Genomic DNA, 25,477 nt, shown 5'->3' on the forward strand with positions numbered 1-25,477 from the left:
CAAGGCGGGGGGGGGGGGGTGCTTGGAGAATGTGTTTCCTGGCGCTCCTGGGACATGTCCAGTGCTTACCTATGTCTTTGCCCCAGCTCCCTGAGTTCCTCGCTGCCGGGAATGCCACCCTGCCCTTCCCCAGTACTGTTGAGATCCTGTCCGCCTTTTCAAGGCTCAGCTCAGTGGCCAACCTCTGTCCCACAAAGCCTTGTGAGTCCTCCCATCCCCACCCCCACGATGAGAATTTGTCTTTCCCTCCTCTGGATTCCCTTAGTACCTTATCTGTTCCCCTCTGGGGACAAGTTCTGCTTGGTCTTAGCTTTATCCTGGGACATGGCTTGTTTCTGTCGTTAGATTGTGAGCACTAGGATGTCTCATGTATCATTGTTTGCCCCCCAGCACCTAGCTTTTCACAGAGCAGGTGCTTAATAAAAAGTTGAGTTTTATTTGCAGAATCTGTCTCTGGTCTTGGGCTGGGCTGGTTTTGACCCTGTCACTGGCAGGCCACGACTTCTCACATATCCCCTCCTTGATTTGTGGATTGGAGGGAAGCCAGTAGGGCAGTGAGTAAGAACTTAAATTCCAGTCTTGACTCTGCCATTTCCTGGCTGTGTGATCTTGGGCAAGTCCCTTCATCTCTCTGAGCCTCGGTTTCCTCGGCTTAAATCAAAGGGGGTGGGGATGACAGTCTATTGGAGGCTTGGAGGCTTGACTAAAATGAAATATGTAAAATGCTGAGATTGGAACATTGTAAAAAATAAATGGTCAATAAACAATCACAATTCATTCTTTTTCAGTTAATGGTTATGATCATTGTTTCAGCAGATACCTACTGTGTTCTGAGCATTGTGCTGGGGAGTGAGTGTCAGAGATACAGAAAAATCATTGCAGGAATTCCTTGGTCTGCAGGGTCTTATGGTCAAGTAGGGGCAGTAAATCTCTACTACTGGTGTCTGGCAGAGACATGGCTGAGTGAGCTGAGGAGTGAGTGATCAGTGTAGACTGCATGCAGGAGGTGATGTTTGAGCTGGATGGGCATAAAGCAGAGGGGGCAGTGGGAGGCAGGGAGACAGATGCTCCTTGTGGAGGGAAAGGAGAGGAGCTCCAGGCTGGAGATGGGAAAGTGGGCTGCATACTTGGAGAGTTGCAGGAAGGATTCAGGAAAGAGCAGAGTGGAAGCAGAGGCAGCTCCAGAATCTCCATATGGAAGGGGCTTAGGGTCAGCACCCCAGGTGGAGGCGGAACTTCAAGCTTTGTTTTGCCAAGAATAATTCAGAGGAGTTGTAGCTCACGATGCTACTACTGAGAACGAGAGAGAAGACTGGAAGGGTGGGGCAGAAAAGTTAGGGCTTTATGGCAGAGGTAGGGGGAACCAGTGAGTAGGGAGGGCCTTTGTCCCTCTGCTCAGGCTTGAGCTGAGAATGGTCAGGGGTGGGCTGCAGTCCCAGCCCTGGGCAGGCTCACCTTGAAGTCTATCCCATAATAACAGGGCTGCGTGTTTACCTGGCCAAGGTTGAGAGCTGAACTCTGGTCTGTCTGAAGTTAAAGTGCAAGTTGATCCCAGGAACATCAGAATCTCTAAATATTAGAGCCGGCAGGAGAAGCTGTCTCTTGATCCACTCCCTGGGCCCCTACATTATACAGAGAGGAAGCAGAGGCCCAGAGACGGATCCTTCATCCAAGAAGACCCGGTGAACTGGCCACAGTGAGTTCAGCACCAGCCCCTGTGAGCTATGGACCTCGGCCTATGACAGGGGTTGGGGGAAGAGGGCTAGGAGGGGGCCGGAGAACCCAAGAAGGGGTGTAACTGACAAGTACGTGTCAGATTGGGAGCAATCTGTTGCCAAGGTGTGTGTGTGATCTCAGGTGAGTGGGATATGAGTGGGCTGGAGCCGTCATTGTTCCAGGCTTTCCTTCCCGGAAAGGAGAAAGGGCCACATAGGTGGGAACTAGGGCAATATTGGGATGTGGGGGAATTCAGGGGGTGGCTTGAGAAGAGGAGGCTGTTGCCAAGCAGCAAGAGACATGACTGTATTACAAGGGCACAGAGCATCCGTGCATCTGCGGGCCTGGCCCTGTACAGCCCTGCATGATACCGTAGTGGTATCACCCCCATTTTCTGGGGAAAGAAATGAGGAATGAGGGCTCCAAAGGTCCACAGCTAGAAAGAGCAGACCCAGGGGTGGGGGACTTCAAAGCCACATTCTTTGCATGCCCTGGGTGGCTGCTGTCCCAGTCCTTAGCCTAGCTTGGTCTTGGTGAGGTCAGGGAGATGCCCAGCCCAGAGCAAGCCACTTTTTGCCTTCCTGCACTTCTCCTCCATCAGTCTGCCCATCTATCTTGCCTGTTTTATTCTAGTTCACCCTGCCCCATTCTTTGTTAATTAAAAATATTTTTTTGAGTACCTACTGTGCTGAGTCACTGTCCCTGACCTTTGGAACTTAGGCCTTAGCATGAGCTGTCCCACATTGGTAGGATGGGACAGGAAAGAGGAGGTAGGGGGTCCACTAACGCCCTTTTTTCCTTTGCACTGACCCCTTCCCCTTTGTTCCCCTTCCAAGCTCTCCTACCCCCAGATGAGACTTTTTGCTGAAACTGCCTGCTGCTGAAATGGAAACCAATCAGAGTTAATTGTTAAACCTAATAGTTGTGAGAGTTTCACCCTGCTGGGCTGGTGGGAAGGGGCCGAGTGCTAGCTGTGCTCCCCAGGAGAGGGGGCAGAGCCACCAGGTTTTTCTGGCATGTACCTGCCACCTTTTCCCCATTCTGGAATCTGCCTCCAGGGCTTGTTCCTCCCCTCCTTCCAGGGGGCGGGCTGCTTCTTGGACTCTTTCCCTTGACTCCAGGTGAGGTGACCCTGGGAGGTGAGTACTGGCTCTGACGGAGTCCAAGGCCTCTAGGGGAGTGCTCCCGGGGGAGGGGCCGGGGAGGGCATGGCGCCTAGCCCCAGGGACCCACCCAGGGAGCTGACAGCCACTGGGCCTTCCTTGCTTTGCCTCTTGCTTGGCAGGGTGGGGGTGTGGGGATGGCGCCACAGTGGCCTACGCTGTATACACAGGACCCCCACCCAGTGCAGGTCATGCCACGCCTTTCTCCTGTTTTCCTTCCCTTTTACCCTTTTCATTGGGTGTCCTGTTCTGGGCCATTCTCTGCCACTAGACTGATGGAGGAGGGGTCCTTGAGAATAATGGCAAAGACTTATTCCTTTCTCCAGAAGGCCAAGCCCCAGACCGGGCCCCTGTCAAGCTTTAGGGATAGAGCTCAGGCTTCCAAGTCAGACAGGCCTGGGGTCAAAGCTAGGTGACCTAGGGCAAGTGGCCCACCTCTCTGAGCCACAATGTTATCCTCTGAACAATGGGTACTCCCTTTGTCACCATCACTGTGAATATAACAGGCACCAGAGGCAGATAGTAATATTAGGCTCAGTAGGGGTTTGTTGAACGAACAGATACCGTTCTGTTCACAATCAACTTTGTCTTGAGAGGACTGGCTCTGGCTTAGGGCCCTGGAGGCCACCAGCCCTGCCCTTTAGGACTTGATTGTCTAGAGCCACGCTGTGCATACAGTAGCAACTAGCCACATGTTGCTACTGAGCTCTTGAAATGTGGCCAATGCCACTGGGGAACTGAACTTTTAATCTTATTTGATTAATTTAAAATTTAGAAAGAATAGTTCCTTCACTTAGCAAAAAAATTATACGATATGTTTAGGAACTTAAATTCGTGAATTTACTTTTTCAATTGTAAAGGCTAAGAGAATCTAAACATTTCATAAAAATTTAGCATCCGAATTGAGATGCTCTAAAGGTAAGATACACACTGGATTTAGAAGACTTAATATGAAAAAGAAGAATGTAAAATACCTCTTTTTTATATTGATTACATCTTGAAATGGATATATTGGGTTAAATAAATATATTAGTAAAATTAATTTTATCTATTCCTTTGTACTTTTAAAATGCAGTTATGGAAAATTTTAAATTACATATGTGGCTTGCGTTATATTTCTGTTGGACAGCACTGTTCTAGCCAGAGAGTTGAGTTGAACACATTTGAATAATAATATAAGACTATAAAGACTGGTTCTTTGGGGAGGCTTGAGGGGGTGAAAATTAGATATTCCCCACGCATTTCCCCCCTAGATCTGGGCCATGCCCCATGGCGGAAGTTAGCCTGGATAACCCCATAGCCTCCAGGATAAGATTAAGACTTTTGAGGTCAAATGAAGAGCCTACCTCTGGGTGGCCTTGCCACTCACTTGCTCTGTGTGTGACCTTGGGCAAGTCCCTTCACTTTGCTGAACCTTAGTCTATCATTGGCAAATCTAGACTAACGGTGGGGCTTACCTGTTGATTGAGGGGATTACCTGAGATAGAATCTGAGTGCAGCACTGAGTACAGTGCCTGGCACGTGTGAGCTGTCAGGTGTTAGCTGTGGAGGTTGTTGCTACTACTGTTAGTCATAGGGGCTGTTGCTACTGTTGTTGCATCTGTCAGCTTGGATTCTCTTGTTCCATTTCTCCCAGGGGACATGGGCCGGATGGAAAGGACGAGAAGTTAAAAAAGCCTGAGAGTGGATTTGGGATGGGGACTAGGGGATGCTTTGTTCATTACCTTAGGGGATGTCTTGCCTTTGAGGTAGCTCCTTGGATCTTCCTGTTCTGTAGGTGATCAGGCAAAGATACGTGCCCATTTTATAGATGAGGAAGCTGAGGCCTGCTGAGGAGAAGTGACCTGGCCATACAGCCTGAACCTGAATGCAGGACTTCCCAGCCCTGTTGTGGTAATATTGGCCAGTGTTAAGAGGCCTCCTTTTTGAGGTTATAGGAGTAGGGCCTGACGAGGAGTCCAGAGCTTGTGAGGAGTGGTTGTTATTAGTGTCCTGTAACTGGAAGGGGCCTCGACACCATTCAGTACAACCATCTCATTCTCAAGTTGAAGGAACAGAGAACTGAGTATGTGTGTATGTGTGTGTGAGTGGTCTAGGATCACACAGCAAGTTGGTGGCCAAGCTGGAACTGTTTCTGTTTGTTTAGATCCAGCCCGCAGCTCAGCCCTGGCAGGACGGATGGCCCTGCCTGTCAGCCCCCTCCTCTCCTGCCCAGTCCCCAGAGAGGCTTCCCAGAAAGAGGCTTTTGTTTCACCAGCTCCTTCTGGTTTCCTCTCAAGGTAGCTTCGCCACCACCCCCCTCCATCTGCCCAGATTTGAGTTTGTCCCTGTTCCAGGTTTAAAGGGCCCTGAAATCTGAAGCTTCTCCACACACGTCTGCTTTCTGGCTACCCATGGGGGAGACCACGGGCTTTTTCATCAAGGAGACCTGGGTTCAAAACCCTCTTCCACCATTAATTCTCTTTGTAGCCTTGGTCAAGTCACTTGTAGTTTTTTAGTCTCAACTTCTACATCTGAGAAGCAGGAACCAAAATGGTGTGCATGCAACCTAGTGGTTAAGAACCTGGACTCTGGGTCTCCCCCCAGCACTGAATGGCTGTAGTGGTCTTCACTGCGTCATTTCACCTTTCTGGGTCTCAGTTTCTACATCCGTAAAGGAAGGCTGTTACCTCCTGGATCGCTGTGATAAGGTATTTGCTGAGCTCTCCACATGCATCATCTCACTTAACCCTCCACTTAGCCCTGGAAACAGGCACTATTACAGTACTCCTATTTTCCAAATGAGGAAACCAAGGCTCAGAGAAGTGAAGAGACTTACCCCAGGCCACAAAGCCTGAAAGGGATGGAGGCAAAATTCAAACCAGATCTGTGTGACTGTGGGGCCCAATCTTATGACCACTGTACTGCACTGCCTCCTGGGGTTAGCCTGGGTGCTGGGAAACAGTGGATGGGAAAGTGGGTTGCAAGCTGCTGGGTGACTGATTTTACAACTGAAGTAGCAGTGTCCTGAGGCCCATGCTGGCCTCCAGAGCTGGGGGAGAGAGAAGGTGCTTGGGAACACAGCTTCTGATCCTGCTGGTCCAACCTCAGCCAGTGACTTTCCTAGTGGCCTGATTCTTGTGTTCTATGTGAAGTATCCCATGCTACTGTTCTGAGCGTGTGAGTCCAGGGACCTGAGGCTTCTCCTTCTAACAATCCTTCCCCATGTGTACTAGGCTAGGCCTGCAGTTGGGGCTTAAGGTGATTGAAAAGGGGCTTAAATACTCTGTAAGTGAATTAGACCAGAACTGAACATTAATGCTAAAAGGACTTTAGGGACCACTGGCTGAGTCCAACTATATTTATTTTACAGATGGGGAGACTGAGGCAAGGATAGGCCAGGTTGAGAGAGCAATGGGCATGTTTTTTCTGGGTGCTGGAGACCGTGAGACTGACATGGTAGGAAGTGCATGAAGGGTAGGCAGGACTCTGCCCTCCCTCATCCTCCTACATTCAGTCTACCACCAAGTTCTGTGGATACCACTGCTTAAATAGTATCTCTTTAATCCATCCACTTCTTTCAAGCTTTGCTGCTACCATCCCAGTCTGGGCCCTTGTCACATGCGCCCTGGACAACCACAACAACCTCCTAACTTATATGCCTAAAGCTACTCTTACCCCTTCTCAGTCCATCCTCTACCCTATAGATCAATGAGTTCCTATTGCTCTTAGAATCAATACTGAACTCTTTACCTTGGCGTCCAAGGCCCTTCACAGCCTGGCCCCTGCTGGCCGCCTCAGCTTCATATTTGCTACTTTCCCCTTTGCTCTCTGTGTAGTCACAAGGGCCTTTCTGTTTAACAGGTTCAGCAACTTCCCTAAGGTTCCTCAGAGAGTCAAATGCCAGCCTCTCAATTTCCAGCTCCATGCGGGGCCCATGAACTCGGTTCGGAGGAGCTAACACTGTTTCCTCCTTCTAGGTACCTGACTGACGTCCTTCCCCCCAGGGAGCTGGTGTGGACGGAGGAGGGGTGAGTGTTACAAAGGCACAGCCTGATTCTCCTTCTGCTCAGGTTGGACAAGTTGGCCTTCCAGGCCCTCAGAACCTCTATTTTGATATATTTTACTGCTGGGGAGGGTGAGAGTTTGTCTAGGTCACAGATTTCTCGTGGGTTTGAAAAGGGGGGCAGCGCTGAGGGTCCTCTCTGGTTTTGGCTGATTTTGAGGTAGGGACTGAAATGCATGTTCATTAGCATCTCTGAGTTAGACAAGGTGCTTTGCCTATATTGCTTATTCATGCCACCATGGCTTGTGATAGATGACCTTGGACCTGGAAGCTGGATCCACTGACCCTGTAGCTCTTGTTTTCTCTGGCTTGACCACTCCCAGATTGTAGACTAGATTCAGGAGAGAGTGTTTTCATTCTGGTTCTGCTACTGACTATGGAGTGACCTTGGACAGCTACCTTCCTTTCTTTTGGCCTCAGGATCGTGTGGACATCGTCAGGGCAGGGGGTGGGGGAAGGTGGGGTCAGAGTAAACGAGTTATTTTCAAACTTTCCGGGAGAGATATTCCCTTTCCAAATGAACCCCAAAGAATCTCAATGTACAAAACAGCTAAAGGGGTTGCAGCCGTGCTTGAAGTTAGAGTAGGCCAGGGGGACTCTAATTGGCTAACTCCTCAGCCCCAGCAACCCCTGGACAATGACAGGAACCCTTCCTAGGCTCTGTGCAAGACACTTTGCAAACCACTGGCCTGGAGCATGTCAAAGCTCCCTTCCAACTTGGAGGTTCTGTGACTCTGGCAGGGTGAGGGCTTGGAGAGGGAACGGAGCCAACAAAGTTATACGGACTGAGAAATTGTGAGTAATATGCAAATACCATTGTGGGGTTATTAGTAAGGCACAAGTGCCAGGGGTGTGATGTTGCCATTCTAGAATCCTCTGGTTTTTATTTTTGAGTAGATGTGAGGCACCTCTGTACCCCTAGGGGACCTCTCCTGTGTGTGTGTGCGTGTGTGTGTGTGTGTGTGTGTGTCTGTGTCTAGGGAGCAGGGGCTATGGGGGTGGGGTGGGGCTGAGCCAGGCAGGGTCAGGTAGAATAAATGCCAAACAGAACTGGAGTGTGTTGCTCCTGGGGGTGGCGGGGGTAGGAGGTGGTTTTAGTTTCAGTTAAAAGGAGCAATTTGGCTCTTTCCTGCCAACACATGGGCCCCACGGAGATCTCTGGGCAGGAAGCACTGGGAACAAGGAATCCTCTGTCCACAGCCACAGCACAGCCAGGACAGAGGAGGTGGATTAGGAGTTCCCGGGAGGAGGCCTGCCGGTCTTACCCTGACATTTGGGCAAATGGCTGGGGAGAAGGGGAACTAAGTGTATGTGTGCATCGAGGGGGGTGTGGTAAGGGGAGTTAGAGGTTGGTTCACACACTTATTTCATAAGTTCTCGAACTTCCACAAGCCCTCCAAGGAGCCAGGCTCAGAGGCGGTGGGCTCTATAGGGGTCAGAGCCGAGAAAGATGAGAATCTAGGTATTAACAACCAGCAGTTTACTGGAGGAGACAGGAAACGTGAGAGATGATAGATTTTTGCAGGCACCCTTGTGCGGTGGAAGTCATTTGGCCTGCAAGTCTGGAGCCCTGCGTTCAAGTCCTTGCTCTGACACTGACTTGTTCTGTGGTCTTGGCCTCATCACTTCCCCTTTCCGGGCCTCAGTTTCTTCTTCTGTGGAATGGGAATGGACCTCTCAGCCCTGGCTACTAGTTAATACTCTTCTGCATCTCTATTAGATCAGGGTATTTCAAATCTTTTTGGAGCAGCAGAATCCCAATATGTAAGCATTTGTAACAGAACTTCTATGGTTAAATTCACAGCAGTTAACCAGAATCTTGCTGCCCTCCTTACTGCCCTTTGTTCCGTGGATGTTTTTGGAGGTGTCTCTGCAGATTCTCAGGGCTCCAGGAAGCAGTGTCTCAAGACCACTGGGTCAGGACAATTCTTTTTTTTTTTTTTTGAGGAAGATTAGCCCTGAGCTAACATCTGTTGCCAATCCTCCTCATTTTGCTGAGAAAGACTGGCCCTGAGCTAACATCTGTGCCCATCTTCCTCTACTTTATATGTGGGACGCCTGCCATAGCATGGCTTGACAAGCAGTGCATAAGTCCATAGCTGGGCTCTGAACCGGCGAACCTGGGGGCCACTGAAGCAGAACGTACAAACTTAACTGCTGCGTCACTGGGCTGGCCCAAGGACAATTCTTGAGAACATGCTTTGTAGGCTGTCCCTTGCAGCCCAGATGATAGGGATTGTATCAGAATGTACAGGAGCAGTTCTAATACTGGCTTCTGCCTGGCCCTGCCTATGACCAGCACGGACCTTATCTTGGTTAGGGCCTGTATGACTGGGCGTGGCTTTTTAGAAACAAGTAACAAAAACTCAAAGTGGCTTAAACCAGAAAAAGACTAATGGACCCTGGAGCAGTTCATGGGATTAAAGTATAAGGATTCAGGTCAACTCTCCTTCTCTTTCCCATCACTGCTTGTTTCTTCTCTTTGTCCTTATTAGGAAATGGTTGTCTGCTGCCCCAGCCTGGCAACTGAAACAGAAAGAAGGAACTATTTTTCTGCTGGGGTCTATATATCAATCCAAGGGAAGGACTCTGATTGGTTCAATCATTGTTGCTGGGTGATAGGGACATTCTGAGTGGCCAGGCCTCGGTCTTGTGCCTACACGTAGTGAATGGAGGGGCTGGGCTATCACCAGAAGAAGAGAGAGAGGAAGGCTACTGAGCAGACAGAACCCCAAGAGCACTAGGCTGTTAGTGGAATCCTGGGCTATAGGAGAATGAACAGCTCATAGATCTGCAAGGGCCATAACTCTCCTCTTCAGTAATAGTAATACAAATACCAACAGTGATAATAATAGGTAGTGTGTATTGAATTGAACAGCTCCCTGTGCTGAGCATGTCTATTGCTTTACGTGTGTTATTTCATTAGTCCTTATGACAATTACATCCCCATTTTATAGATGGGGAAACTGAGGCTCAGCTAGTGGAGGTCACACATTGAGTAAGAGGAGAAGCTGGGATTCAAGGCCAAGGAGTCTGGCTTCAGAGCTCATGCTCTGCCTCACATCTGCTGCCTCTGGTTGATAGGTCAAGTGGCTGTGCTACATATGCTTGCATGCTGCTCTGTGACACAGAGCTCATGACCTGCAGAGACAGCCCAGGCCCAGGTTACACTGCTCTGCCTGTTGAAATAGAGCTTTCTTATGTTGCACTCAGATCTGCCTCCACATAAAGCAGTCCATCCAGTGTGTGGCTCTGTGGTAGGTATTTCAGGGGATGTAAAGGAAAATCATCCATGCACCTCCCTGAATGGTCACCATAACAATTAAGTCACGTTACTGAGCTCTCACTTTGTCCCAGGCTCGGTGCTGAAAACTTCATATGCATTAATGTCTTATAATTGCAACAACAACTCTGTAGAGTAGGTACTATGATTGCCCCTGTTTTCCAGAGGAAATGGAGGCTCAGAGAGGGTAAGTGTTTACTCATAGTCAGATGGCTAATAAATGGCAAAGCTGGTGTTGAGTTCAGCTCTGCCTAGCTCCAGAGCCTGTGCTAGAAACCACTGCAGTCACCTGTGTCCTCCAGAGGGGAAATAACTGTATGCAGGTGTGGCTGTGACACAGTCAATGGTGCAAATCGTCATTGGAGAGGGACAGGAAAAGTGAAGCTGATGTTCAGAGGAGAGAGCTCAGGGAAAGAGGGGAGCATGGGGCATAGCAGTCAAAAGGTGCTTCCCGGAGGAAGGGACATTTGATTGGGCCTTGAAGGGGGCTGGATTTGGATGTTCCATTCAGAGAGGACTCTCCAGGAGAAGTGAGCTGCCTGAGAAAAGACATGGAAGGGAGAAGCGGGAGTAGTTTAATTTGGCCAGAACTAAAGAGCTGGGGTGGGGTGGGGGGAGGGTGGCCAGGTGTCTTACAGGCTTCACAGAAGGAGCCCCCTCCTTCCATACTGTTCTCTTCAGAGATGTGAAGCTGCACACTGGTGCCCAGTTCCTTCACCTTTTCTCCCAGTGGTGAGGAGGGCGGGCTCCAGATGAATGGTGGACACAGGGCACCTGGGCACCAGCAGGTAGCAGTCCTTCATTCACATCCTCCTGGTGGTGAATGGAGGAAAAAGTGCTCCCCTGTGGTCCATTGCCCGGGGTCAGCCCTTCCTCCAGATGGCACAGAACTTAAGGAGCCAGGGTGGTTTCTAGCAGCCTTGGTGAAGGGAGGATTCTCTATCTTCTCCCCAGGCAGCAGGCTGAAGCATGTACCTCTAATCCACGAAGAGACCCCCCCCCCCCTTCCCGTCCCCACTTCCACCTGCACACACAGCTAATCTCATCCACCTTGTCAGAAGATGGATAATGCCCTCAGAGCCTGGGCTCTGTCCTGAAAGTGACTTCGGATTTTTTTCAAACATCTCAGGTGGAAAATTGGGGGAAGAGTATGATGTTAGTGCTGGCAGCCTCCTTGCTTTCAAAGGATGGAAGAATGGTAGTCACATTTATTGAACTGGACTTACAGTGTGTCAGAGGCTTTATCGCCCCCATTTTACAGATGAGGAAGCTGAGGTTCAGAGGAGGAAAATGACACAGGTGAAGTTGTCACATGAAAGGTGGCTGCATCATTGTCTCAGGAGGGATGTAAGTGTGGGAGACTCAACAAGGAAACCTGTGCCTCCCCTTCCCTGTTCTTGCCTACTGTCTCCTCCTCCTTAGCAGAAGCTCTGAAATGCTGACTCTGGCTACTTTGACTCTTCCCTACGTGGATACAGATAATTTTCCCTGGCTTGCTGCCTGCCTGGGTGCCAGAGGGGCTGTCTCTGAGGGGCCCAGGCTTCATGAATGTCACCCAGACAAGGCCCAGATGTCTAGCATTCCTTCTGCGACCCCTATTGTCTCTGGGATTCTTGCATTTCTCTGACGCTTTTTGGAGGGATTCCAGCATTTTTGTAGGAGGAAAAGAGATGGAGAAGGGCAGGGGAATTCTTTCATTGGAGGGCTCTTCATCCCCATGGTCCTTATCACCTCTCGCACCTGGACTAGAATCTCAGGCCCTTATGTTTTTCCTACAAAAGGCTTTTTCTATTCATCATCTCATCAGATTTACCCCATAATCCTGAGAGGTAAGGCAGGGAGGGTATAATTATCCTCATTTTGTGGGTGGATTAACTGAGGCTCAGAGAAGATAAGTGACTTATCCAAAGTCACACAGCTAATGAGTGGCAGAGCAGAGCTTAAGACAGAAGTCAGTGTCCAGGAATCCTGATCTTTTTTCCCATTGCTCAGTGCTGATGGCTATTAGGACAGCCTCTGAACTCCTTCTTTGGTCCAGCCCAGTATGTGGGGGTCATGTCCCCAGTTCAAACCTTCCCAACTTTCCTAAGGCCTGCAGAATAAAGCTTCACTCACCAGGTCTGAGCTTGAGAATTCCCCAATCCAACCCCAGCCTACTGCTCCTGCCAGTTTTGGCTGACGTGACAGGCTGGCCTTTTTCTTCTGACAAGGTGGATATGATTAGCCATTTGTTGGGAGGATCCCTTTCTGGGATGTTGGAAGCATGTGTTTCAGCCTGCTTCCCAGGGAGCAGATGGGGAAACTGAGGCTGGGGTCAGCACAATTGTTGCATTTAGGGCAGCTGGAGAGGCAAGGCTGGGAAAAGGCTTGGGCTTGGGCTGGGCTGATACGGTAGGCCCCCTTCCCAGAAAATCCACAGCTTTGTTTCATTAAGTAGAACACTCACTAAGTAGTATCCACTGAGTGTTTACATTTTGCTCCACTTCTGCCCCAGAGAAATTCTTCCTAGGGGCACCCTGGGTTTTCCCAGAAAAGTAGTGTCTGGGCCAAACCAGGGAGGAGCCGTAGGTCTCTAAGGAGCATTGGGGGCTGCAGCTCAGCACTTGCTAAGAATAATGGGGATTCTGGAGTTAGTGGTGATGGTTGCACAATTCTGTGAATATAGTGTTGGCACCTGCTTTACCTCCAGACCTCCAGGGATTGGAAGCAGTAAGAAGCAAAGGTTCCGAGACTGGCCTCCTGGGCCTTGTGTGGCCTGTGGAAGTGGTTTTGGCCTCTAGAATCCATTGTTGATCAGGATTTATTTCCCCAATTGATATGTGGGGAAACGGAGACTCAGACTAGGAAAGTAATTGGCATCAGTTGCCAGCAGTAGCCAGCCCTGGATGCAAAGGGGGAAGCTAGCAGTGGAGTGCGGGCAGCATTATAAAATTAAAATAGCAAACACTGCCTTCTTCATCCTTGTGTTCCAAGAACCAGGTCTCAGGAAAGGTCTGAATGAATGGCCTGAGCAGGTCCCTCTCCCTCTCTTGGCCTCAGTTTCCCCCTTTAGATCCACTCTCTACAGTGTATTCTTTGTATTCTGTGATCCATGAGTTCAGACACATGGTTGCCAAGTTTTCCTGGGGGCTCAGTTGCCTCATTTGTCAAACAGGAACAGCAAAATCAGCCATCATTACCCACCTCGAGTGTTACTACCACAAGGGTCAGTGAAGTGACGTGTCACTACAGGGCCACATCAGGCTTTGGCAGATTGGAAGTTGCTTCAACAAAGTGACATGCTCTTACCCTGGCAATGGAATGAAGCTGAAAAGAGCTGAGCTCCAGACTCAGACAGACTGGGTGTAGACCCTTTCTCCACCCCTACCATGTGAATTTGAAGGAGATACTTCATTTCTCTATGACTTAGTTTTACCATCTGTAAAATGGAGACAATAAAAGTTCTTACTTCAGAGGTTATGGAGCCCAAATGAGAGCATCAGGCAATGAACATAGCACTGTGCCTGGCACACAGTCAAGTGCTTAATAACTGGTAGGTGTTACTATGTTGTTGGTACCCATGATGATGATGATAATCCACACTTAGAGATTGGGATTCTGTGGGGGCCAGCTAGGCTAGTGATGGCAATGTTACTGTTATTAATAATCTCTTATATCTGTTTGGCACTCTACAGTTTATGAAGCATATTCACATCCATCACTGTAGGTGGCCTTCAGAGCACTCCTTAAGGGAGGCAGAAAGGTGTCACCATCTCCATTTTACAAGGAATTGTGAGTCCTGAGGGAGGAGAAGTAGCTTGCCCATGGTTTCAGCTCAGGTCTTCATGCTTTGGGAGCTCAACTCCTGGCCAAAGGTGCTGCAGGGGTCAACCTCTGGGTGTGGCAGCACTGACAGAAAAGTGGGGGCGATTGTTACATACCCTGATTTTCACTCCCTGGGTTTTGGAGAGTGTGTAAGCAAGTGACTGAATAAATAACAGGGTGACTGGCTTGGTGGCCTTGCCAAGTCACAGAAACACACACATAAGCCTTGAAGTCCGTACATTCAGGGTGATTAGGGGCAACCTGCCTCTCACTTTTGGGCCCAGCATTTCTGAAGCTGTGGGCCAGCAATGTCCCTGCTTGTTCACTACAGCTTGGCAGGGTCCTGAGCCCTCTTCCGTTTCTCTCTTCTGTTTCCTGCTCCCCAGCCCCGACCCCAGTGCTTGGACCTAGCAGTGGATTCTGCCTCCAGTCATTCTTCCATTGAGTCTTGATTTAGTCAACCAGTTTTCACTGAGTTCCTGCCATATACCAGGCACTGTCCCACGTGCTAGGACACAGAGGCGCACATGGCAGGCACACACATGATGGATATTGAGCAGCAGAACTTCATACCTGTCTCTGGCAGCTCCCAAGGGTTGGTGAAGAGCTGTCTCTTGGTTCTTCCATGGGATGCATGATTTTGAATTTGGAAAAACGTCTCTACTATGGGAGGCAAAACGTGCTGGAAGCCCTGGGCTAGGGGTCAGGCCTGGACAGTGGTTCAACCTTTGCCACAGCCTTGCTGTGTGACCTTGGGCTGCTCCCTGCCTCTTTCTGGGCCTCCTCCTTCCCATCTACCAAAGGAAGGGATTGGTTGAGATATGAGGATAGTCCCTGATGTTTGTGAGGCACCTGTCTGGCCGACGTGTCCTATGCTCACAGGAGTTTTGGCTGATGCCAAGGTCCTTTCCTGCCTAGCAGTTGGCTCCTGGGTTTTGCAGGCCTTGGGAGTGGTTTCTGAACTGGGCTCTGAGCACCAGGAAAAAGACGGTAGGATCATCAGCTCCCCCACAGTCTGGCCTGAGAAGCCTCCTGCTGGCCTGTGGGCCCGGCTTCCCCGACTGGTGCTAGTGCTGACAGAACAGGTTCCAGCAAGGCAGCGCTTGACACGGAAGCCAGCCCAGTCCAGCAGGGGCCCTGCACACTGGTGGGTATAATCTCTTACATTTTCTCTTGGGTAGGAGGTGGTAAGGGGTGGGTTTGAGGTGGAGTGAGAACAAAACTTCAAGGCTCCCTGAAACTATGGAGTTGACCTAGCCCCTCCACAGGAAGGGTGATGAAACTGAAGACCCAAAGGGCAGATTTTCCCGTCTACACCAAGTATCACAACGCTACGTGGAAACACAGGTGTCCTGACACCTGCCCTCCCCCTCCCCCCCGCCTCCCCCACGTAATCACATGTTGTGCTCAGCTATGTTTCCTGGGCCTTGGTCACTGAGGTTGGGGGGAGGGCAAGGGCTAGAGCACGTATGTCCCTGACAAGGCGGAGGGTGGTGGACTTCATCCTGGTGGCTGTGGTTAGGAGGAGAGAATGTCTGTGTGTCATTTTTGTCATGTTCCCCAGCCTCCTGTCATGTTTCCCAGGTAAGTTCCTGGGTCTCTCGCCCTAGTGGCACTGACAGCTGACATGTTGAGTGTCCAGAGGAGGAAGGGGAGCAGAGGGCAGGCCCTTCTGCCAGATAGGGACAGGAGGCCTGGTGAGTCCTGGCTGTGCTTGATTCTAGGTAATGGAGCAATTCAGCTGTGAGCACCCATCCTGGTGCTGGGGCACTGCCTGTGTGGCCAGGCTAAGGAGCCTCTCTGTGTCTTCCCTGCCCCCCAGCTCTTGGTGTCTGTGGCCTACCCACACCCGTGCAGCTCTGGGCCCTGCCACTTGTCCCTGGCATGGGGACTGGTTTGGCAGGTTTTGCCACACCCATGAGCAGCTGGGAACTGGAGCAGGGCAGGCCTGAGGAGCTGCCCTGTTGTTGCCTTTTTCACCCCCAGCCTCACCTTTGCCCCCTTCCCTACCTTTGTCAAGGGAGGCTGCATTGGGAGCTTGAAAGCAGAAGACAATGAGACTCCTAGTCCTGGCTCCACCGCTTCCTTAGCATGTGACCATGATGGGCAAGTCCTTTTCCCTTCTTGGGCCTCAGTGTCTCATCTATACAATGGGATTTGGGGCTCGGTAATCCTCAAACAGCCACATACAATGATTCCAGTTAGAGCTCTGCTATTTTCTCTCCATCCTTGGGCGAGTCATAGCACACTGAGTGCCTCAGGTTCTGAATGGGTAAAATAAGGGCCACAACCCTTGCTTGCTTCCTGGGGATGGTGATAGGATCAGCTAACATCCTAGCAAGTATCCAGTCTCCCTTAGAAGTATTTTCTTCCTATAGTCTGACCTGCCCTTATCTGACTCAAGCAGAAGAACAGCATATACCTGGAGGTGGGGCTTACTCTAGATTCCCTCCTCACCCCCTATCCTGAGCCCATAATTGCCTGAGAACCAGGTTTTCTGAGCATCTCCATAAAGAGGTAGAGGGAGAATGAGAACCCGGGGGGAAGTCTCAGCTCTTGCTGCCTCCTCTTCCTCCTGACTTTCAGACCAACCCAGGGTCCAGATCAGGGGAAGGAGGGGAGGCAGGAAAGTTCCACCACTGCTGCAGCCCCACTGTGTGACACTGGCCAAATTGTGTCCTCTCGCTGGACCACATCTAACAGTAAAGAGTACAGATCATAGGTCCTGAGAAAATTCAAATTCTGACAATGTATAGATCAGAAAAAGAAATAAGAGTTAAAGAGGACATTCCCAGCCTGGGATGCGGGTAGAGGGAGAAGGAAAAGGGAATTAACATGTATTGAGCCAATGCTGTGCCAGTTACTTCACATACAATACGCACATTATCTATATTCTCAGGTCTCGTTTCCAAGTGGCAGAGTGATATTTGTAAAACACAAATTAGACCATGTCACTTAGTGTCTTTCCTCTGCCCTTAGAATAAACCCTAAACTCCTTACCATGGTCTGTAGGGCGCTGAATGAGCTCCCCTTTTCCAGTCATGTATTTCCCTATTAGCCATTTACTTCAGCTACAGGAAACTTCTCTCTGTTTATTTAACAAATTCTTCCCACCCTGGACCTTTACATGTGCTGTTCCCTCTGCTTAGAATTCTCTTTCCCTGGCTCTTTGCAGCCTTGGGTCTTTCTTGTCCTTTACGACTCAGCTTAATTAGACACCGCCCTCCCCTGCCCCCAACATTGCTCTCTACCTCCACCTCTTGATTCCTCATAGTGCTTATCTTAATTTGTAACCATTTGTCTTTTATTTTTAATGTCATGTTCACCCTTGAGTCCACATTGCATCACACATAGTGGGTAGTCAATAAGTATTTGTTAAATGAATGAATGAGTTTAAGGGAAACAAGAGTGCTAGTTGAGTGCCTGGCTTAGCACATAGTTCTTACTAGGTGCTCAGTAAACGGCAACTTTTAGTGAGAACTAACATGCAGGATGGTAAATACCCACCAATTGATTGTGTCTAGAGCACACATGTGTGGGGGCAGGGGATGCAGTGAGCAATTTAGGCTGAAAGGGTGAGCCAGTACCAGATGCTGACGGTTCCTGATGCTTGGCCAAAGAGTTTAGACGTCCTGAAAGTGGCTGGAAGTCATTGCTGGGTCACTAATGTAACTATGGAGCTCTGCTTCTGAGGTGTGGGCTCAGACACTTTGTGTACTTGGAGAAGCCATGCTTGGTGGTTGGGAGGAATGCAGGGTTGGTGGGCAAACTCAAAGAGGAACAGACTGGGCCCTCTCCAGAGGTGCTCTCTGAGGCAGGCTGTTCCCGAAGGCTCAGAAGGAAGGGGCTCTGTTGGGAACATGCTGTGTTTTCTGATTCCACATCACCACCTCACTGTTCCTGAGGGTAGAGGATTGGGGCCACCTGAGAGTCAGATGCTCGGATTTCTATTCTGGCTTCTCGCCTTATCAACCATGTGACTTCTGCCAGGCTCATTCACATCTCTGATTCCGTTTCTTTGTCTGTAAGCAGGCTGCGTTTAGTACTTGCCTCATAGGGTCTCAATGAAGACAATGAAGTAGTGCATGCAAAGGGCTTAGCAGACAGCCTGGTGCATACTGGGCACTCAGTAAAGGTGGTTGTCATGTTCATTCCACAGTGGGGGGTTCAGAAAAGGCATTCCAGGCAAAGGGAACCATAAGTACAAAGGAAAAAGTACAGAGGCATGACAGGAGGGTGCTTTGGAGTGATGGGAGTTTGCTGTGTGTGTTGGGGACAGCAAGAAAAGAAAGTGGAGTGGCAGGCAGGCCCAGATCCTGTAGCATGTGTATATTGGGCCAGGAGCTGGAACTTGATCCGGGGGCAATGAGGACCACTGCAGAGTGTTGGGTTGGGGATGATGTGATCCCATTTCTGGCAGTGGGAGGATGGTTGGGCAGGCAAAGCTGGAGGCCCGAGACCAATGGGCAAGCTGTTGGTGTGGCCCTGGTGAGAAGTGGTGGGCCTAAACTCAGGTGTGTGGAAGTGGAGACGAGGGAATAGATTAGAGAGTGGCTGAAGAGAGACAGTGGACGGAGCGTGGGCCTGATGGGTGTGGGGAATGAAGGGGGAGGGGCAGCAGCCGCATCCTGGATGGCTTCAGGGTTTCTCCATAGGGTGACGGAGGGATTATAGAGCTGAAAGTGTAGCGAATCTGTGTGGGTTTTGATGTCAGTAGTGTGAATTTTCTGGGAATTGAGAAGCTTCCTGAGAAACCTCTCTTTTTGTTCTGACTCTCAGTGTGGAAAATTTTTCTAAAATCTCTGAGTGATTAACTCCTCCCCTAGTGATGAGAGAGCCCAGTGTGGGGACACTGCGCACACCTCCTCCCTGCCTGGCTGGGGACTGGGTAAGGGAGCGGGTGTTGTTTTCACCTGTAGGTGGCCAAAGCTGGGGAATTTATTTGGAAGCTGTTTTTGAGAGTCCACCGGTTTTCTTGTGATTTTCTTCCTTCTCTTCAAAGTGTGTAGAAAGAGACAATTCCAGTTAACGGAACGTGTTGTGTATTCCAAGGCTCTGGACCAGGGCTAGGCCACCTTTAAAAGTGGTATAAGGTAAGCTCCTGCCTGTCCCCCTCCCCATTATTCTTTTGGTGAGTGTAGACTGGGAGCTATTATTTCAGAGAACCCTAGGTTTTAGATTTTATACTTCATAGATGGGGAAAATGAGGCCCCGAGAGAAATCGAATGAGACCTGAATGCTCAGGTCCAATTGTGAATTAATGCCAGAGCTGGGCCTTGGCCAGGTGCCTCCCTTCCAGCTCCAGGCTTTTCTGAGTATTGCAGCTGGCACTACCTCTTAGAGGGGTGTGTGGGTGATGAACTGACGAACATCCACACAGGCCCCCGTCCTGACTCGAGGCACACACCTGGTGACAACAGACCCCCACAGACTGGGCAGGACTCAGTCATTGTCCTAAGCCCCCAACTCAGAAGCCCATGCATACCCCTCCTTCTCCTCTGAGATGGGCCCGGAGGAGTAGCTAGAGATTAGGGACTAAAACCAGAAGGATTGAACTGATTCCCTCGTTATGAGAAAAGAAGGGGAGAACCCCATCTGGATGGGGTGAATACAGTCCACATCCCTATTCCAGCTGATTGCTGTGCTCAGGAGAGGCTTTTGTCTGCGTTGCTAGGGGAACCAAAGTTTCTTCCTCCTTCAAGGGCTGTGATTGGCTCTTGGTAGAGCTTGAGCTTTGGTGAATGGAAGGGCCTCCCTCCTGCCTACATCTTCTATGGGGTGATAGATGAGAGCGAGGCTGGGGTCCCCATGGAAGCACTGCATTGGTTTCTGTGCTCTACCCCCTCAGTTCTAGAGGTGATGGGTCCCCTTGATCGTTCACTCATTCATTTATCCCAGGCAGCATCTGCTCTAGGCCCTTCATTCTTCTAGGTCCAGGAAAGCTAACCTAAGAGTCAGAGGACCTGCATTTGAATCCTGGCACAGCCACAGACTCACTCTTTGCATTGGGCGGGTCTCTTCCCCTCTCCGGGCCTCCGTTTCCCTACCTGTAAAAACAGAGGCATTGGGCTAAACTCTCTGGTCCTTCCAGCTCTGACTTCCATGACCACACAGCTCAAATCTTCTACTTCTCCACCTCCTGTACTCCCAACTGGTCTCTTTTTGGGCTCTGACCATGTTCTCTCCTGTAGGAGTCCCTGTACGATGCAGGGCAGAATAGGGAGTTGCAACTGGCTTTTAGCATTGTTTCATTTTGTTTTTTTCCTAGGAAAGTTGTGTTCTTTGAAGCCTCTCCTAGAAGCCCCAAATCCTGCAGCCCCTCTTGTCTCATCCTTTCCAACTGGACTTAGGCTCAGAGTAATAAGCCAAAGAGGGCAAATGATAGATGCCCCATCTCTGCTCAGAGCAGTGCTGGGCAGCATCCAGAGCAGAGAGTGCTGGGCTGAGTGGGGCAGTTGGAAGAGCCCAGAGCTCAGCATTCCTGGGTTCCAGGCCTAACTTGGCCACACACTGGCTAGGTGACCTTGACAGGGCTGCTCAGCTTCAGTTTCCACATCTAAGACACAGGAATAATAATGTAAACTCACGGAGTATTGCGAGATTGAAGGAGATGACATGCCTGCCATACAGGAGGCATCAAGTTCCCTTCCCTGGTCTCTCCCCTAAAAAAGGCAGGGAGCTGGGGGAAGTCCAGATTGAGGAGGGCTTGAGGTGGCAGGACCTGTGATGCCACGTGACAAACCGTAGATGCTACTCCTTCCTGGCAGTGCCAAAAAGCAGAGAGAAAAGTGTTGCCTTGGGCGGGTGATGTCTGAGTGGAGGAGGCCATGTGTCAGAGCTAATGTTTGAATAATACTTTTAAGATCCTCCAGGGACCTCAAATGAGGATTTTTCAGATGAGCTGAAAATGGAGCAAAGTAATGAGGCTGAGCTCACTGGCGGAAAGAGGGCGGCCTAATTGGTACTGGCCTTGTCTTGGCTCAGCCACGCTCATTACCACAGGCTGACCGGGAGGATGGCCCCTACATTTGGGCTGTGGGCTGAAGTAAGAGATGTCAGTTTTCTTGGAATGGGGGTGTAATAGGGGACAGCTGGTAGTGACTCAGCCCTGCTTCTTGTTGACTCACTACCTTGAGGGTCAGAGGCGGCTTCTTAGGTCATCGACCTCCAGAGCTGGTATAGCTTTTAGCTCTGTGTCCCAGTCTCCATCCACCTCTGGGCTGTAGAAGCAGCAGCCCAGACTTGGCCACTGCTGGTCATGGGTGTGGCGGAGGCAGGGATGCGACAGTGAAGTCAGATGGGAATTGCTGGGGGACCTTCCCTCCTGTGCTCAGGTTTGTCTGGGGTCCGTGATGAGGTGGGTGGAGAGAGGGAGGAAGAGGGTTCTCAGGAGAAGAAAGCAGACTGGCAGCTTGTGGGGGTGGGGAATACGTGTGAACGGGATGTGCCTCTGGGTGTGTTTGTGTGTCTGCTTACATCAAGGAGGCACAGAAGCTAAGGGACATGCCTCAAAGAGGCTGAGGAAGAGCCCAAGAAGCAAGTGTGTGTGTGTGTGTGTGTGTGTGCGCATGTGTGGAATGTGGGTCCCTGTGGAAACATAGGTGGTAGAATTGGTGAGTTATGGACCAAGAGAGCTTTATCTTGAAGACACGAGAAAATGCTGGCCAGGCTCTCCTATGGGAGGTCTCCTCTGTTTTGCTTCGGCTGGGATGGGAGTGCAGGCCGCGGGTGTGGTCCATCATTGTTTCTCCTGGGTGCCTGGTTTGCATTGGAAATGCTCCTCCTGGGGAAACTGGCCACGGTGGGGGCACTCTGAGACTCCTCAGTGGAGAATGTGTGGGAGTTGATGATTAGAGCCTTCTTGGCATCTGGGTTGCCTTGTGAACTCAGTTGGGGGCGTAGGGGTAAGTGTCGGGTCACCAGCGCCTCCCAAGGGTCCCCACTTCCTTCTCTTGCCTTGGTCTCCACAACTCCACACCCTTCTTCCCAGCTCTCCCACTGCCTCTCTGGCCTGCTCTCATTCGCCCGTTCCCTCTTCTCTCCTTGCCCACTCAGTGTGTGGGTTCTCAGGGCTCCATTGCTGTTATTGGTGTTTTTTAAATAATACTGTTTTTTTTTTTTAATTATGAAAGTAATAACACAGTACAGAGATTTTGGAAAACAGGAAGAGGAAAAAAATGACTGCTGGGTATTGTTGGGAGTTTGGCATGTTTCCTTCTAACTTTTTTTCCTCTGCTCTCTCCTTACGTAGCCATAATCCTCCCTAGTGCATCTTCAGTGCTGTCCTGTGTTTTTCACTGAACGATGTATGCCAAGCTACCTTCTGTGTTGTTACAGAGGAGTACATTAAATCATGATCAGTTCACCTCTTTTCCTGTTGATGGACATCCAAGTTGTTTCCAGGTTTTGCCTTATGAAAACACTGCAATATATGTGGCATAAAGTGCCTTTTCTGTATTTCAGATGATGACTCTTAGGGTGGGGTCCCAGGAGGGGAATTCTGGGTCAAAGGCTGTGGATGCTTTCAGTAAATCTTGCCCACTTGAATCTTGCCTATTTTAGTGCCACTGCTGTGCCACTTTAAAGCCCCAGTGTCCAGGGTGAGGGGGCAAGAACTGTTTTTGATTCCTCTCAGGTATGAAGAGCCTGTTCCCTGTGTGTAGGGGCTGCTCTGGACCATCTTCTCTCCAGCCCCTCATTCACTCTAAACAACCCAAATTTAATTACCTTGTAGTTCTGAAGGTCAGAAGTCTGAAAGTGGGCCTTATGGGGCTAAAATCAAGGTGTTGACAGGGCTGCGTTCCTTCTAGAGGCTCCAGGGGAGAATCTGTACCTTGCTCTCTCTACTTTTAGAGGCTGCCCACATTCTTGGCTTGTGGCTCCCTTCTAGCAATGGCATCACTCCAACCTCTGCTTCTATCATCACACCTCTTTCTCTGACTCTCACTCCCCTGTTCCCCTCTTTCACTTACAAGGACCCTGTGATTACACTGGGCCCACTTGGATAATCCAGGATAATCTCCCCATCTCAAAATTCTTAGCCCAATCACACGTGCAAAGTCCCTTCTGCCATTTGAAGTAATGTATTCACAGATTCTAGGGACTAGGACATGGACATCATTGGGGGCCATTATTCTATCACAGTGGCCAATACAAGGGGTCTTTCTAGATTAGTGGACCCCTGGGTACTGCTGGAATTGCACCACCAACCTCCATGATGAAGGAAGGGCCAGGGGAACCCAGATCTAATTATGCTGCGATTGGGAAGATGCATAAGAGTATTACCAGATTCTCTGTGATGGCGGGCCTCAAGGGGAAGCATGTACCCTGTGACAGTGTGACACAGGTGTTCCATGAGGCAAACATCAGAGAAAGTAACCCCTGGTTTTCAGGGTTAGGACTGGTTGGTGTGGACCCCACTTTGAGGCATTGCCACAGGAAGCCAAGCAGTCCTGTCCATCCACTGCCATCACTGCTGTGTGTATATGTGTTTGTGTGTGTGTTCACTCATCTGCGTCTCTGCAGCAATACTCTTGGGAGGGGCCAAGGAGCAACTCTTCAAAAAGGCCCTTTCTGTTCTTGTTCTAAGCAAAATAATTACACAAGTGACTAATTTTATCCATAATCCCATAATTACTTTATTATGTAGCTGATGAGAGGGCCCCAAGCTGCGCCTATGGTGCCGCTTTGGCTGTTGGCCCAGCTGGCCTGGTCTGCCAGCACAGAGCCCTGCCCTGCTTCTGGCCTGCACCTGCCGTGATGGCAAGGTTGCTCTAGTTCTGCTCTGGCTGAAGCCAACTACACTTTGGTATTTGGGGTCTGAAAGATCATCCTCCCTTTCCTCCAAATCCGTGTACAAACACAGCCGCCTGGAGAGTAAGAGCTTATGCTTATGGAAATAAGTCAGTAGGAGTCAAGAGATCTGGATTCTAGTTGAACTCTCTCGTTAACCTTCTCCATGACCTTGAGCAAGTCATTTCCTCTGGGTCTCAATTCTGTAGCCTGTAAAATGGGGCCCTTGCCAGCTTTAACACTCCATGATTCCGTGAGGGGAGCTGAGGGAGCAAGAGCTTTTTGAGACTGAGCTGCTTTCTTCCTACCTGCTGGCAACATGCTCCAATCACAGCATTAAAGATAATAGTACGAACAATACACATCATTTATTGAGTACTTACTCCATAGCAAGCATTGGACCAGATCCTTTATTTATATTTTTCTCATTCTATACTGAAGCGACTATGTGAGGCAGGCTTTACAGAAGAGGAAACTGAAGCAGTGATGGGTAAAGTGACTCGCCCGCCAGGAAGTGGCAGAGCTAGGACTGTAACCTCCGCTCTTAGCTGCTGCCCTCCATTGTCTTCTTCTGATATATAAATAAGTGAAGGACCACTCAGCTAGGAAGTGGTGGAGCTGGGATTTGAACCCAGGGCTGTCTATCCTTGAAGTTCTTTCCCATAAGGCCATCCTTCCTGAATTAGGCTTGTAGGAGTGACTAAACCTCTTGAAATTTGAATATGTAAACTTAAATTCCATACAACAAAAAATAGGGATGGCAAATAAACCAGAAACTCTGCAGACCAGATTATTGGGTGGCCTAGGATTGTGGTCTAGCTTTGCCCCTGCTCACAGTGTGACCGTAAGCAGGTCCCCACTTCTCTCCAGGCCTTGGTGTTCCCATCTGTACGACGAGGGGTGAATTAGATGATCTCCCAGTGTCGATGCTCTCTGATTGTAGATCACCTGGCCTGGAAGGCACTGTGGGGCGGGAGTCAGCCCGTGGTGGAGGCCAGTGGGTAGGTGAGTTGGCAGCCCTGGTGGTTTGTATTATGTTCACCCCATGAAAACGGAGACTGCTTAGACTGCTTCCTGCTGAGTGTCTGCAGAACAACTTTCCCAGGCCGTGGAGTGGAGAACAGAGAGTGGAGGAGGTCATTTCCAGGATGTTCCTGCTGCTCCTGCACGGTTATTGCCCAGCCTTGACTCCAGAGCTCCTTCAGGGGTCTGGGCCTGGCCTCTCGCTCCAGAGACTGCCCTGGACTCAGCCACGGACAAACAATGGCTGCAGCTCTGTCTGTGGGGGCTGCCTAGAGGCCTAAGAATGATGAATAATAAAAGTTACTGTATGTTTCTTAGCGTTCCTGCATGCAATGCACTTTTCTTGCAATGTTACATTTAATTCTTTTAAGACCGTATGACATAGGTGCTATGGTCATTCTCACTTAACAGGTGAGGAAACTGACACTCAGAATGTTCAGTGATTTTCTCCAGATCATACTGCTAGTGAGGGATAGAGTGAGATTTGAGATTCTTGACTCCAGAGCCCATGGTCTTGGCCTTATATATTGATATCCCATGGGCTGAGTCAGCTGGTTTTTGAATCCCTACTCTGTTTACTGTCTGTTTCCTCAGGCAAGTCACTTTCTCTATCTGAATTTTCATTTCTTTCTCCATAAAATGGGTATTTTA

At 49.9% G+C, this 25,477-nt stretch overlaps 1 protein-coding gene across 19 annotated transcripts in view; it reads left to right on the top strand.

The window, feature by feature from the left end:
• Nucleotides 1-25,477, top strand: part of EPB41L1 (erythrocyte membrane protein band 4.1 like 1) — a 118,221-nt gene that overhangs the window by 10,167 nt on the left and 82,577 nt on the right. For 16 of the 19 annotated variants that reach the window (XM_023626489.2, XM_070247620.1, XM_070247636.1 and 13 more), the window contains exon 2: nt 6,839-6,889. The exons of 1 other annotated variant lie outside the window; for it this stretch is intronic. The gene's annotated coding sequence lies outside the window, so the exon portion shown is untranslated. Of the gene's footprint in view, nt 1-6,838; nt 6,890-19,013; nt 19,105-25,477 lie in introns of all 19 variants that reach the window. 2 more of the 19 variants (XM_023626487.2, XM_070247607.1) reach the window with 1 other exon arrangement.

This window comes from Equus caballus, chromosome 22, assembly GCF_041296265.1.
Source record: "Equus caballus isolate H_3958 breed thoroughbred chromosome 22, TB-T2T, whole genome shotgun sequence".
Classification (NCBI taxonomy): Eukaryota; Metazoa; Chordata; class Mammalia; order Perissodactyla; family Equidae; genus Equus; species Equus caballus.